This window comes from Chlorocebus sabaeus, chromosome 10 (assembly GCF_047675955.1).
Source record: "Chlorocebus sabaeus isolate Y175 chromosome 10, mChlSab1.0.hap1, whole genome shotgun sequence".
Classification (NCBI taxonomy): domain Eukaryota; kingdom Metazoa; phylum Chordata; class Mammalia; order Primates; family Cercopithecidae; genus Chlorocebus; species Chlorocebus sabaeus.
In genome coordinates, this window is record NC_132913.1 from 25,112,378 (window position 1) to 25,124,782 (window position 12,405).

Consider the following 12,405-nt stretch of genomic DNA (forward strand, 5'->3'; position numbering starts at 1 on the left):
TTGTGCATTGGGAAGCATCAGTCTCCCAGGGAGGAACGGCGAGCTGATAAGGTAGCATGCATTCTTCAAAATTTCTCCCACCCAGAGAATAATGTTCTAGATTTTTCTGACATGTTTCTGGAGGGTGATAATGCTGAAAGTCCCTCGCAGAATCATTTCCCATTACTAAATTCACCTGCTTTATTACATCTCAGGAATGAAATTTTTCAATTAGGTCTTGCCATTGTTTTTGTTGGGTTGTAACTACTTCAGGATGACTGCCCTACTTAGGGATGGTATCTTAGTCCATTTGCGCTGTTACAAAAATTTTTGTTACAAAAATACCATAAGCAGGGTAGTTTATAAAGAACATAAATTTATTTCTTACAGTACTAGAGGCTCAGAAAGTTGAGATTAAGTCACTATCAGCATCGTTATCTGGTGAGGCTCAGTTTTCTGGTTCACAGACAATGACTGTCTTCTCACTGTGTCTTCTCTTACAATGGATTTCTCTTGCAATGAATCTCTCTTGCATCTCTTTAATAAGAGCACTAATTTCATTCACCGATTCATGAATCACTAATCTCTTATGAAAGACCCCATTTCCTAATACCATCATATTGGGAATTAGAATTTCAATACACGAATTTGGGGGGAATATTAGTCTATTGTTGATGGTTTAATGACCTAATTCTCATGGTGGTTTTAACACCTGCTCTCTTTTAATAAAAATAAAATGTTGTAAAATTATACATTTTTTTCTGACGGACAACTCCCTCCCTTCCTCATACTTTATCCTCTAAAATCACTGATATATTTAGAAGATGGTTTATTTTCTAGGCATTTCTGCAAATTGATTAGGTCGAACTTTTATTTTTCTTTGGCCACTTTTTTTTTTTTTTTTTTTTTGAGAGGGAGTCTCGCTCTGTCGCCCAGGCTGGAGTGCGGTAACGCCATCTGGACTCACTGCAAGCTCCACCTCCCGGGTTCACGCCATTCTCCTGCCTCAGCCTCCGGAGTAGCTGGGACTGCAGGCGCCTGCCACCGCGCCCGCCTAATTTTTTGTATTTTTTTAAATTAGAGATGGAGTTTCAGCGTGTCAGCCAGGATGGTCTCAATCTCCTGACCTCGTGATCCGCCGGCCTCGGCCTCCCAAAGTGCTGGGATTACAGGCGTGAGCCACCACGCCTGGCCATCTTTGGCCAAATATTATATTCATTTTCAAATATATGCATTCTATTTTGATCCTCCTGATCTTCCCTCCATTACCCCCAAAAAACCCTTTAAGGATCATACCATTTTAATTAGGAATTTCTTTGGCAACATTCAAAACATGATTTTTCTTTATAAAATTGGACTCCAGTTTGTGCAGACCACATCTGAAGAATGTTACAAATATGTGTGAACTCTGTAAGGCTCCCAGTCCAACTTTCTTTGTGTGTGTGTGTGTTTTGAGTCGGAGTTTCACTCTTGTCACCCAGGCTGGAGTGCAGTGGTGTGATCTCGGCTCATTGCAACCTCTGCCTCCTGGGTTCAAGTGATTCTCCTACCTCTGCCTCCCGAGTAGCTGGGATTACAGGCACACACCACCACGCTCAGCTCATTTTTGTATTTTTAGTAGAGACGGAGTTTCACCTTGTTGGCCAGGATGGTCTCAATCTCTTGACCTCATGATCTGCCCGCCTTGGCCTCCCAAAGTGCTGGGATTACTGGCATGAGCCACTGCACCTGGCCCCAGTCCAACTTTTATTTCTTCATTTTCATCTTTCCTAATCCAGCCTTGTGTTGGAAGCTTCTTCGGATTAAGCCAAGTACACCTTACGTCTTCATGTTCATAGGGGGACCTTAATATTGATATGGTGCTTGTACACTTTAAAATATTTCCATATATGTTAACCTTGTGGTGATTCTCTGAGGCATGACAGATACTATTTTCCTTGTTTCATAGAAGAGAAAACTTGAATTACAGCGAGGTGAAGTGACTGCCCTGAGGGCTTCCTCAGCTAGCAAGTTCAGGATAGGCTGAACTGGATCCCAGATTCCCTGGCTTCCAGTCTGGTACTCTTCCTGCTATTCCATGCTGTGTTCTCTGATTGAAAAATAATAAGTCTTTGGTATTCCTCAGCTTGGTCATATCTGTTTAAAAATCACTTAGCCCACTTTTGTCTGAGTCCTTTTGAACCAAGTGATCCTTTAATCTGCCTTACTAAGTAAATGCTCCCTTCCTGAAGTAAGTGAGTGCCCTACACAGTTAGATGCCAAGCTGAGTTGTAGTCAAGGGTTTTTTATTGCCAATTTGGCATCACCAACACTCCCTTCTAAGGGTTCCTCTGTCTTTCAGAGAAGTTGGGAGCTATATTTGTAGAATTCCCTTCCCCGTATGCTTACAAGTTGATTGACCAAGAAGTCCCTTCCCTTGCTGAAGATTTGGAAGGCTGAAGTGAACGACAGGCTAGAGGTGGTTATAGGCAGAAATGTGGACAGCTGTGAGATTCTAAGAGGCTCCACCAGAAAACAATGCCCTTCATCACTGCAGACTGTGATGACTGAAGAGAAATGTCTAGAAGTTCAAGGAAAATGGACAATGAACAATGAACAGGGAACTGTTCAGTTGGGAGCCGAGGCTGAGGTTGTCTACCATGGCTTCATTGACCTCAGCTTCCTCCAGTTTTCCAATGATTGTGTAGGCTTCTCTACATCTGCATTAAATCTTTTTAATTTGGACTATTTAGAGCAAACAGTTTTTCTTGAGTAAACCCTGACTGATAGAATCTTTCCCATGCTAAGTGCTAACATTTCGATTATGACTTTTATTCTTTTTTTTTTTTTTTTTTTTTTTTTTTTTTGAGACGAAGTCTTGCTCTGTCACCCAGGCTGGAGTGCAGTGGCCGGATCTCGGCTCACTGCAAGCTCGGCCTCACGGGTTTACGCCATTCTCCTGCCTCAGCCTCCCGAGTAGCTGGGACTACAGGCGCCCGCCACCTCGCCCGGCTAGTTATTTGTATTTTTTAGTAGAGACGGGGTTTCACCGTGTTAGCCAGGATGGTCTTGATCCCCTGACCTCGTGATCCACCCGTCTCGACCTCCCAAAGTGCTGGGATTATAGGCTTGAGCCACCGCGCCCGGCCATGACTTTTATTCTTATTGCTAAAGTATAATTTCAAAAGATATAATTAGGACACCGATGTAATTATAATATGAATACATGGTAAGGATTTTGTTCAACTCATTATTAGGTCGAGAAACAATTAGATATTAAAAATAGTTCAAACAATACTTGAGGAGGTAGGTATTTATAGAACATTTAATTTTAAAATGTTAAGATATTTGGGTTATATATAAAACTTCTTAATATCTTACAGAGCAATACATAATAACCTTTGGGTTTATATTTTCCGCCAAATCATATGCCTTTCATGGGCCAAAAATCAATACGTTAAAGTAAAACTTCTGGGACCTTCAACAGATATATGTATTTTTATTATTATACTTTAAGTTCTAGGGTACATGTGCACAACGTGCAGGTTTGTTACATATGTATACATGTGCCACGTTGGTGTGCTGCACCCATTAACTCGTCATTTACATTAGGTATATCTCCTAATGCAATCCCTCCCCCCCTCCCCCCTCCCCATGATAGGCCCCGGTGTGTGATGTTCCCCTTCCCGAGTCCAAGTGACCTCATTGTTCAGTTCCCATCTATGAGTTAGAACATGCGGTGTTTGGTTTTCTGTTCTTGTGATAGTTTGCTGAGAGTGATGGTTTCCAGCTGCATCCATGTCCCTACAAAGCACATGAACTCATCCTTTTTATGGCTGCATAGTATTCCATGGTGTATATGTGCCACATTTTCTTAATCCAGTCTGTCATTGGTGGACATTTGGATTGGTTCCAAGTCTTTGCTATTGTGAATAGTGCTGCAATAAACATACGTGTGCATGTGTCTTTATAGCAGCATCATTTATAATCCTTTGGGCATATACTCAGTAATGGGATGGCTGGGTCAAATGGTATTTCTAGTTCTAGATCCTTGAGGAATCACCACACTGTTTTCCACAATGGTTGAACTAGTTTACAATCCCACCAACAGTGTAAAAGTGTTCCTTTTTCTCCACATCCTCTCCAGCACCTGTTGTTTCCTGACTTTTTAATGATCACCATTCTAACTGGTGTGAGATGGTATCTCATTGTGGTTTTGATTTGCATTCCTTGATGGCTAGTGATGATGAGCATTTTTTCATGTGTCTGTTGGCTACATAAATGTCTTCTTTTGAGAAATGTCTGTTCATATCCTTTGCCCACTTTTTGATGGAGTTGTTTGTTTTTTTCTCGTAAATTTGTTTGAGTTCTTTGTAGGTTCTGGATATTAGCCTTTTGTCAGATGAGTAGATTGCAAAAATTTTCTCCCATTCTGTAGGTTGCCTGTTCACTCTGATGGTAGTTTCTTTTTCCATGCAGAAGCTCTTTAGTTTAATTAGATCCCATTTGTCAATTTTGGCTTTCGTTGCCATTGCTTTTGGTGTTTTTGACATGAAGTCCTCGCCCATGCCTATGTCCTGAATGGTATTGCCTAGGTTTTCTTCTAGGGTTTTTATGATTTTAGGTCTAACATTTAAGTCTCTAATCCATCTTGAATTAATTTTTGTATAAGGTGTAAGGAAGGGATCCACTTTCAGCTTTTTACTTATGGCTAGCCAGTTTCCCCAGCACCACTTATCAAATAGGGAATCCTCCTCCCATTTCTTATTTTTGTCAGGTTTGTCAAAGATCAGATGGTTGTAGAGGTGTGGTATTATTTCTAAGGGCTCTGTTCTGTTCCATTGGTGGTATATATACCTGTTTTGGTACCTGTACCATGCTGTTTTGGTTACTGTAGCCTTGTAGTATAGTTTGAAGTCAGGTAGTGTGATGCCTCCCGCTTTGTTCTTTTGTCTTAGGACTGTCTTGGCAATGCAGGCTCTTTTTTAGTTTCATACGAACTTTAAAGTAGTTTTCTCCAGTTTTGTGAAGAAAGTCATTGGTAGCTTAATGGGGATGGCATTGAATCTATAAATTACCTTGGGCAGTATGGCCATTTTCATGATATTGATTCTTCTTATCCATGAGCATGGAATGTTCTTCCATCTGTTTGTGTCCTCTTTTATTTCATTGAGCAGTGGTTTGTAGTTCTCCTTGAAGAGGTCCTTCACATCGCTTGTAAGTTAGATTCCTAGGTATTTTATTCTCTTTGAAGCAATTGTGAATGGGAGTTCACTCATGATTTGGTTCTCTGTTTCTCTGTTATTAGTGTATAAGCATGCTAGTGACTTTTGCACATTGATTTTGTATCCTGAGACTTTGCTGAAGTTGCTTATCACCTTGAGATTTTGGGCTGAGATGATGGGGTTTTCTAAATATACAATCATGTCATCTGCAAAGAGGGACAATTTGACTTCCTCTTTTCCTAATTGAATACCCTTTATTTGTTTCTTTTGCCTGATTTCCCTGGCCAGAACTTCCAACACTATGTTGAATAGGAGTGGTGAGAGAGGGCATCCCTGTCTTGTGCCAGTTTTCAAGGGGAATGCTTCCAGTTTTTGCCCATTTGGTATGATATTGGCTGTGGGTTTATCATAAAGAGCTCTTATTATTTTGAGATACGTTCCATCAATACTGAAGTTATTGAGAGTTTTTATCATGAAGGGCTGTTGAATTTTGTCTAAGGCCTTTTCTGCATCTATTGAGATAATCATGTGGTTTTTGTCTTTGGTTCTGTTTATGCGCTGGATTATGTTTATTAATTTGCATATGTTGAACCAGCCTTGCATACCAGGAATGAAGTCCACTTGATCATGGTGGATAAGCTTTTTGATGTGCTGCTGGAATCAGTTTGCCAGTATTTTATTGAGGATTTTTGCATCGATGTTCATCAGGTATATTGGTCTAAAATTCTCTTTTTTTGTTGTATCTCTGTCAGGCTTTGGTATCAGGATGATGTTGGCCTCATAAAATGAGTTAGGGAGGATTCCCTCTTTTTCTGTTGATTGGAATAATTTCAGAAGGAACGGTACCAGCTCCTCCTTGTACCTCTGGTAGAATTTGGCTGTCCTGGACTTTTTTTTGGTTGGTAGGGTATTAATTATTGCCGCAATTTTAAAGCCTGTTATTGGTCTATTCAGGGATTCAACTTCTTCCCGGTTTAGTCTTGGGAGAGTGTATGTGTCCAGGAATTTATCCATTTCTTCTAGGTTTTCTAGTTTATTTGTGTAGAGGTGTTTATAGCATTCTCTGGTGGTAGTTTGTATTTCTGTAGGGTTGGTGATGATATCCCCTTTATCATTTTTTATTGCATCTATTTGATTCTACTCTCTTTTCTTCTCTATTAGTCTTGCTAATGGTCTATCAATATTGTTGATCTTTTCAAAAAACCAGCTCCTGGATTCATTGATTTTTTGAAGTGTTATTTTTGTGTCTCTATCTCCTTCCATTCTGCTCTGATCTCAGTTATTTCTTGCTTTCTGCTAGTTTTTGAATTTGTTTGCTCTTGCTTCTCTAGTTCTTTTAATTGTGATATTAGGGTGTCAATTTTAGAACTTTCCTCTTTCTCTTGTGGGCATTTAGTGCTATAAATTTCCCTCTACACACTGCTTTAAATGTGTCCCAGAGATTCTGGCATGTTGTATCTTTGTTCTCATTGGTTTCAAAGAACATCTTTATTTCTGCCTTCATTTCGTTATGTACCCAATAGTCATTCAGGAGCAGGTTGTTCAGTTTCCACATAGTTGAGCGGTTTTGATTGAGTTTCTTAATCCTGAGTTCTAGTTTGATTGCACTGTGGTCTGAGAGACAGTTTGTTATAATTTCTGTTCTTTTACATTTGCTGAGGAGTGCTTAACTTCCAACTATGTGGTCAATTTTGGAATAAGTGTGATGTGGTGCTGAGAAGAATGTATATTCTGTTGATTTGGGGTGGAGAGTTCTGTAGATGTTTATTAGGTACGCTTGGTGCAGAGTTGAGTTCAATTCCTGGATATCCTTGTTAACTTTCTGTCTTGTTGATCTGTCTAATGTTGACAGTGGAGTGTTAAAGTCTGATTTTCTTTTAATTAGCATCATCATCATCATCATCATTTGCTATACAATTGATAGGTTATAAACACTACAGTAACATGTTCTCAAACAAGTAATTGTCCTTTCAACAATTTTATGAGGTACATTGGGTCACTTATATTTTAGAGATTTGGAAACTGAGCCCAGTGAACCTAACTGACCTCCTCAAGGTCATGGACTGCATTAGAGCTAGGATTTAAATCCAGATTTGTCTCATGCTGAGGCCTGTGATTTCCTCCTGGTTCACTATCACCTAATTAATTCAGATACTCCTGGCCCTCTCTGCATTAATTAATAAAATCAACTTGGAGAATAACAAAGCTGAAAACTAAGCAAAAGAATATAACTGAATACAAAATGTTATTACAAAAGATTAACTGCCTTGAAAAGTAAAAGCAGTATGAAGTAAGCCAGGTAAACCTTAGGGGGATAAAGGCCTTAGATTATTCCAAAGATAAATATATTTGGAAAAATTTTAACAACTGAGATTAAAAATCCAAAGTTGCCATTTTCACCAGATTATTTTTTTCATGGTCTGTGATGTGCCAAGTATAAAGCATAGGAGTAACATAAATGCAGGCTCATGCCCTTGAGCAGGCCCCAACCAAGCAGAGTCTCTCAAACTTGAATAGAATGTGGAATCTTCTTAGCAGAGGGAGTGAGGGAGAGAGATTTCTCAGACTCTGAGCCCATGCCCTCTCATCCCAAGGTCTAGAGAGCACAGTTTGTGAGATTCATGGTGAAAATAGGCCTGATAATTTCTGGTTGTAGAATAAGTTAAATTTGGTCTTTCAATTAACATTTTTCTATTTGCAATATTCTTACGTCATCCTCCGCCAGTGTAAAAATCAAAGTTTTATTGTAGGTTAAAGAAAATAAATGAAAGCATGGACCAAAAAAACCATAAATGAATTAGTATGAGTAGTGGTTAAGGGGATAGACTCTAGAGTCAGAATACCTGTGTTCAAATCCTGACTCTACTGTGTCCTGTGAAACTTTGGGTTGGTCACTCAGCCTCTCTGTGCCTCAGGGTTGTAACCATCCAGTGGGTTTACCTCGCCCACTGCCTAGACAGAGTCAATTAATCAAGACGGGGAATTGCAATAGAGAAAGAGAAAATTCACACACAGTCGGCTGTGCAGGAGACTGGAGTTTTATTATTTCTCAAATCTATCTCCCAGAGCATTCAGACTTTTTAAGGATAATTTAGTGGTTGGAGGAAGGCCAGTGAGTCTAGAGTGCTGATTGGTTAGATTCGAGATAAAATCATAGGGAATTGAAGCTGTCCTCTCTCACTGAGTCTGTTCCTGGGTGGGGGCCACAAGATCTCACTGAGTCTGTTCCTGGGTGGGGGCCACAAGATCAGATGAGTCAGTTTATTGATCTGAGTGTTTCAATAAACTGGGTGCCAGCTGATCCCTCAAGTGCAGGGTCTGCAAAATCTCAAGCACTGATCTTAGGAGCAGTTTAGGGAGGATCAGATCTTGTAGCTTCCAGCTGCATGACTCCTAAACCATGACTTCTAATCTTGTGGCTAATTTGTTAGTCTTACAAAAGCAGTCTAGTCCCCAGGAAAGAAGGAGGTTTGTTTTGAGAAAGGGCTGCTAACATCTTTGTTTTACACTATAAAGTAAGTTCCTCCCAAAGTTAGTTCTACACCCTACACCCCGGAATGAACGAGGACAGCTTGGAGGTTAGAAGCAAGATGGAATTGGTTAGGTCAGATCTCTTTCTCAGTTATGATTTTGCAATAGCTATTTCAGTGTCTTCATCTATAAAACAGTGATAATAAGAATTATACCTCATAGATTTCTATGAGAATGAAATGAGCTAAGAGTCATAAAATGTTTGAAAAATTAGCTGGCCTAAATAAGTACTCTTATTTTTAAATATCTGTTAATGAAGTATTAATTAGCTTTTTTTTTTTTTTTTGTAATAATCTTGGGTGCTGACCCTAAGGAATCTTTTGCACTAAGGCAGAGCTTGCATATAAAAATCCAGCTTGGGCCAGGCGCAGTGGCTCATGCCTGTAATCCCAGCACTTTAGGAGGTCAAGGTGGGCAGATCACGAGGTCAGGAGATTGAGACCGTCCTGGCTAACAAGGTGAAACCCCATCTCTACTAAAAATACAAAAAATTAGCCTGGTGTGGTAGCGGGAGCCGGTAGTCCCAGCTACTCAGGAGGCTGAGGCAGGAGAATGACGTGAACCTGGGAGGTGGAGCTTGCAGTGAGCCCAGATAGCGCCACTGCACTCCAGCCTGGGCAACAGAGCAAGACTCCATTTCAAAGAAAAAAAAAAAAAACCAACCTGCACATTTTGAGAAAAGGGATATCACACACTTGATTAACTCTGCACGGTCTTTGTATCAGAAATGTAAACACTAACTGTTGTAAGAGATAAAGCCTGACATCTCAGTGGCTTAACAAAATAAAGACATTTATTTTTCATCATGTAAAACAAGGATTGGGGCAAGAGTGGAATCTATGGTTGTATTAGTCTGCTCAGGCTGCCATCACAAAATAACCATAGACTGTTTGGCTTAAACAATACATTTTAAAATCACAGTTCTGGAGGCTAGAAAGCCAAGATTAAGATGCTGTCAGGGTTGTTGCCTAGCAAGGACTGGCCTCCTTCTCACCATGCTCTCACGTCTTCTTTCCTCTGTGCTCTCAATGCTAGGCAGGGGGAGAGACAGTATGCTCTGGTCTTTCTTCTACTTATAAGGAGAAGAGGAGAGAAGGGTTTAGAGAGTCAGAGATCTAGGCTGAAAGAGGATCTGCCATTTTCAGCATGGAGCCTCTGGGATCTCCCTGAGTGTCAATAATCAGCAGCAAGTGAAGAGAAAGAATTGTACACAGGAGGGTAAGTGGCCAAGGTCAAAAATCACTTCTGCCCACTTCCCACTGGCTGAATGCAGTTGTATGCCACCTAACTGCAAAGGAGATTGGGAAACGCTATCTACAGTGTGGAAGGAAATAAATTTTGTGAATAACTAGCTATTGAATAGTCCTATTGAATCTTCCTCACAGTCCTTGGACCTCCTAGACATAAGGGGGAAAAAAGTGCAGCTTTTCTTAACTCTTCCAAAGTGTTCTCTAGTTCATGCTACTTTCAAGTTCTTTCCCCAAGCTTTTCTCACCTATGTTTGCCTATGGGGCTATGTGACTCAAAAGTTCATGGGCAATGTGTTCCTATGAAGGAGTGTAGGGCCACTTTTGGTTTATGTTTTAGCTCTAGAGGATGAGGGAAGAGCCAACATGTGTCAGTTTGAGGATGGATGTACAGGAGTCATGAGGGGCTTTTTCCACCTTGAACTCATGAGCGCTCTTGAGGCCCTCTCGCTGCACATTCAGAGTTACCAGATTTGTGCATGATATCTCTGCACATACAGGAAAAGAGTTCCTTTGATTGCTCCATATTTTCTGTCATGGTAAAAATGAAGAGCAAGAGCGCTAACGCCCTAGAAAAAGGCAATGGCAAAGTATAGATACGTGCCTTTCACCCCCGCAACTATCTTTCCAGAAAATCCCATGTAAACCTTGAGCACACTGCAAAGTCATGGTTTGGAAGGTTTCTTTCTCAATGAGAAATCCCCATGCCACCCTGGCAGTTCACTGGGGCCTCTCAGGTACCATTCTCAGCATGAGCTATTGGTTGGGTCAGGTATGTAGGGGAGCTGCCAGTGTCACTGATGTCACGGGATAATTGTGGGCTCCTGGCCAGGAAGCAGCTGATCTAGTTTGGGGACAGGGTGGGCAGGATGTGCCATTGATTCCCTTATGAGAAATTCCTAAGAACCTACTCTCCATCTGCAGTTAATTATCCCAGGAGAATTAAGGGTTTTTTTTTTTCTCTCTTCTCTAAAGGGAACAAATAAAGGCCCAATTATTTTTCCAGCATTCTGAGTTTAAGAGTCTACAAACTCTAATTTTTTGTTTCCTGGAAACAGTAAAATTCAATTGCCATTTGTTTTCTTCTTTAAAATCCCCTTTACTGCACTTTCAAAGTAAGCTTTTCTCATGGCCCTGAAGAGCCTTTGTCTTTAGGTTGTTAGTAAAAACAAGTTGGCCCCCTTGACTCAGTTGGTTGAGATATGAGTGCACTGAAATGTGTCCAATAGGCCATTGCCAAAGTTGTGGTTTTCAATTTATGTTTGAGACGAAAGAGTCCAAGGAGAATTCCACTTGTGTAGGTTGCATAAGAGCCGACAAACAAAGCTGAACTGGATAAGAGTATAAAGAAAATAAGAGAAGCAAAATGTGTGATAGAGGCCACAGATACTGCCGTAGAGAGTGAGATGGTGACAAGGTGAAAAGGGGCTGCAAATTTATTAACTGGCTCAGTCCTTCCTGAGAGCTCTGCACTGTATCTCCTCCACACAGGTGCAGATTTTGCTTTTAGTTTGACAAAGGTTAGAGCAAGAAAGAAGCTGCTTTTAAAACAAGAAGAAAAAAATCAGTTTCAGTGCACCGTCTTGTGTAATATTACATCCTATTGTACCCTGTTGTGGTTTAGGTATCACTGTATTCTCTCATTGTGTCATGTATATATTAAGAGCTAAATAAATGTCTGTTTCATTGAATAGCTCAGCTCTGCTCTCACCTCTCCTAATTAAACCAACACATGTCCCTTGCTACCTCCTGAACAATCATTATTTTTGTGTTTCTTCATTTCTCCAACAAACAACTCCAAAGATGCAATGTTCAGCTCTAACATTAACCCTGTTGCTTCTAGAGGCTCTGCACCCATCTCTCTGTTATGCCACACTAACCTTTAGACCTACTAGATGACAATCCTTTGTCCTTCCTTTTTGTCTCCTTATAGGTCCCAATAAGAGTCCCTGAAGACAAAAGGCACATTGCATACCTAACATCGATTACATTTATCTTCCTTCATACACAAAGCGTCATGTTTCTACATTCAAGAAACAAAGAAACTCATGAGTCATCATGGGAAGAACATGATATTTAGATTCAGACTGATCTATATGCAAATGTGGAACTAATTTCACATTACATGTCCATCTGTAAAACTGGGAGTAAAGTATATGACCTCTTTGGATCTGTTTTTTTTATCGGAGTAATAGCAATACTTACCTCGCAGGTTTGTTCTGGGAATTCAATGAAATGACACACGTGCAGTGGGGCTGCAAATGTACTCATGTTAAAGCCAAATGTGGGAAAAACAGGGGCCTTTTGGAGTTCTATATGTAGACTAGTCTTTGTAAACTTGCACCCCCATTGATAGTGGAGGCAGTCGTGTGATCTTGGTTTGATGTAGTAATTGATATGTCATTTAGTTAACAGAATCTGTTTTAGATGCTTTTCAGACTTTC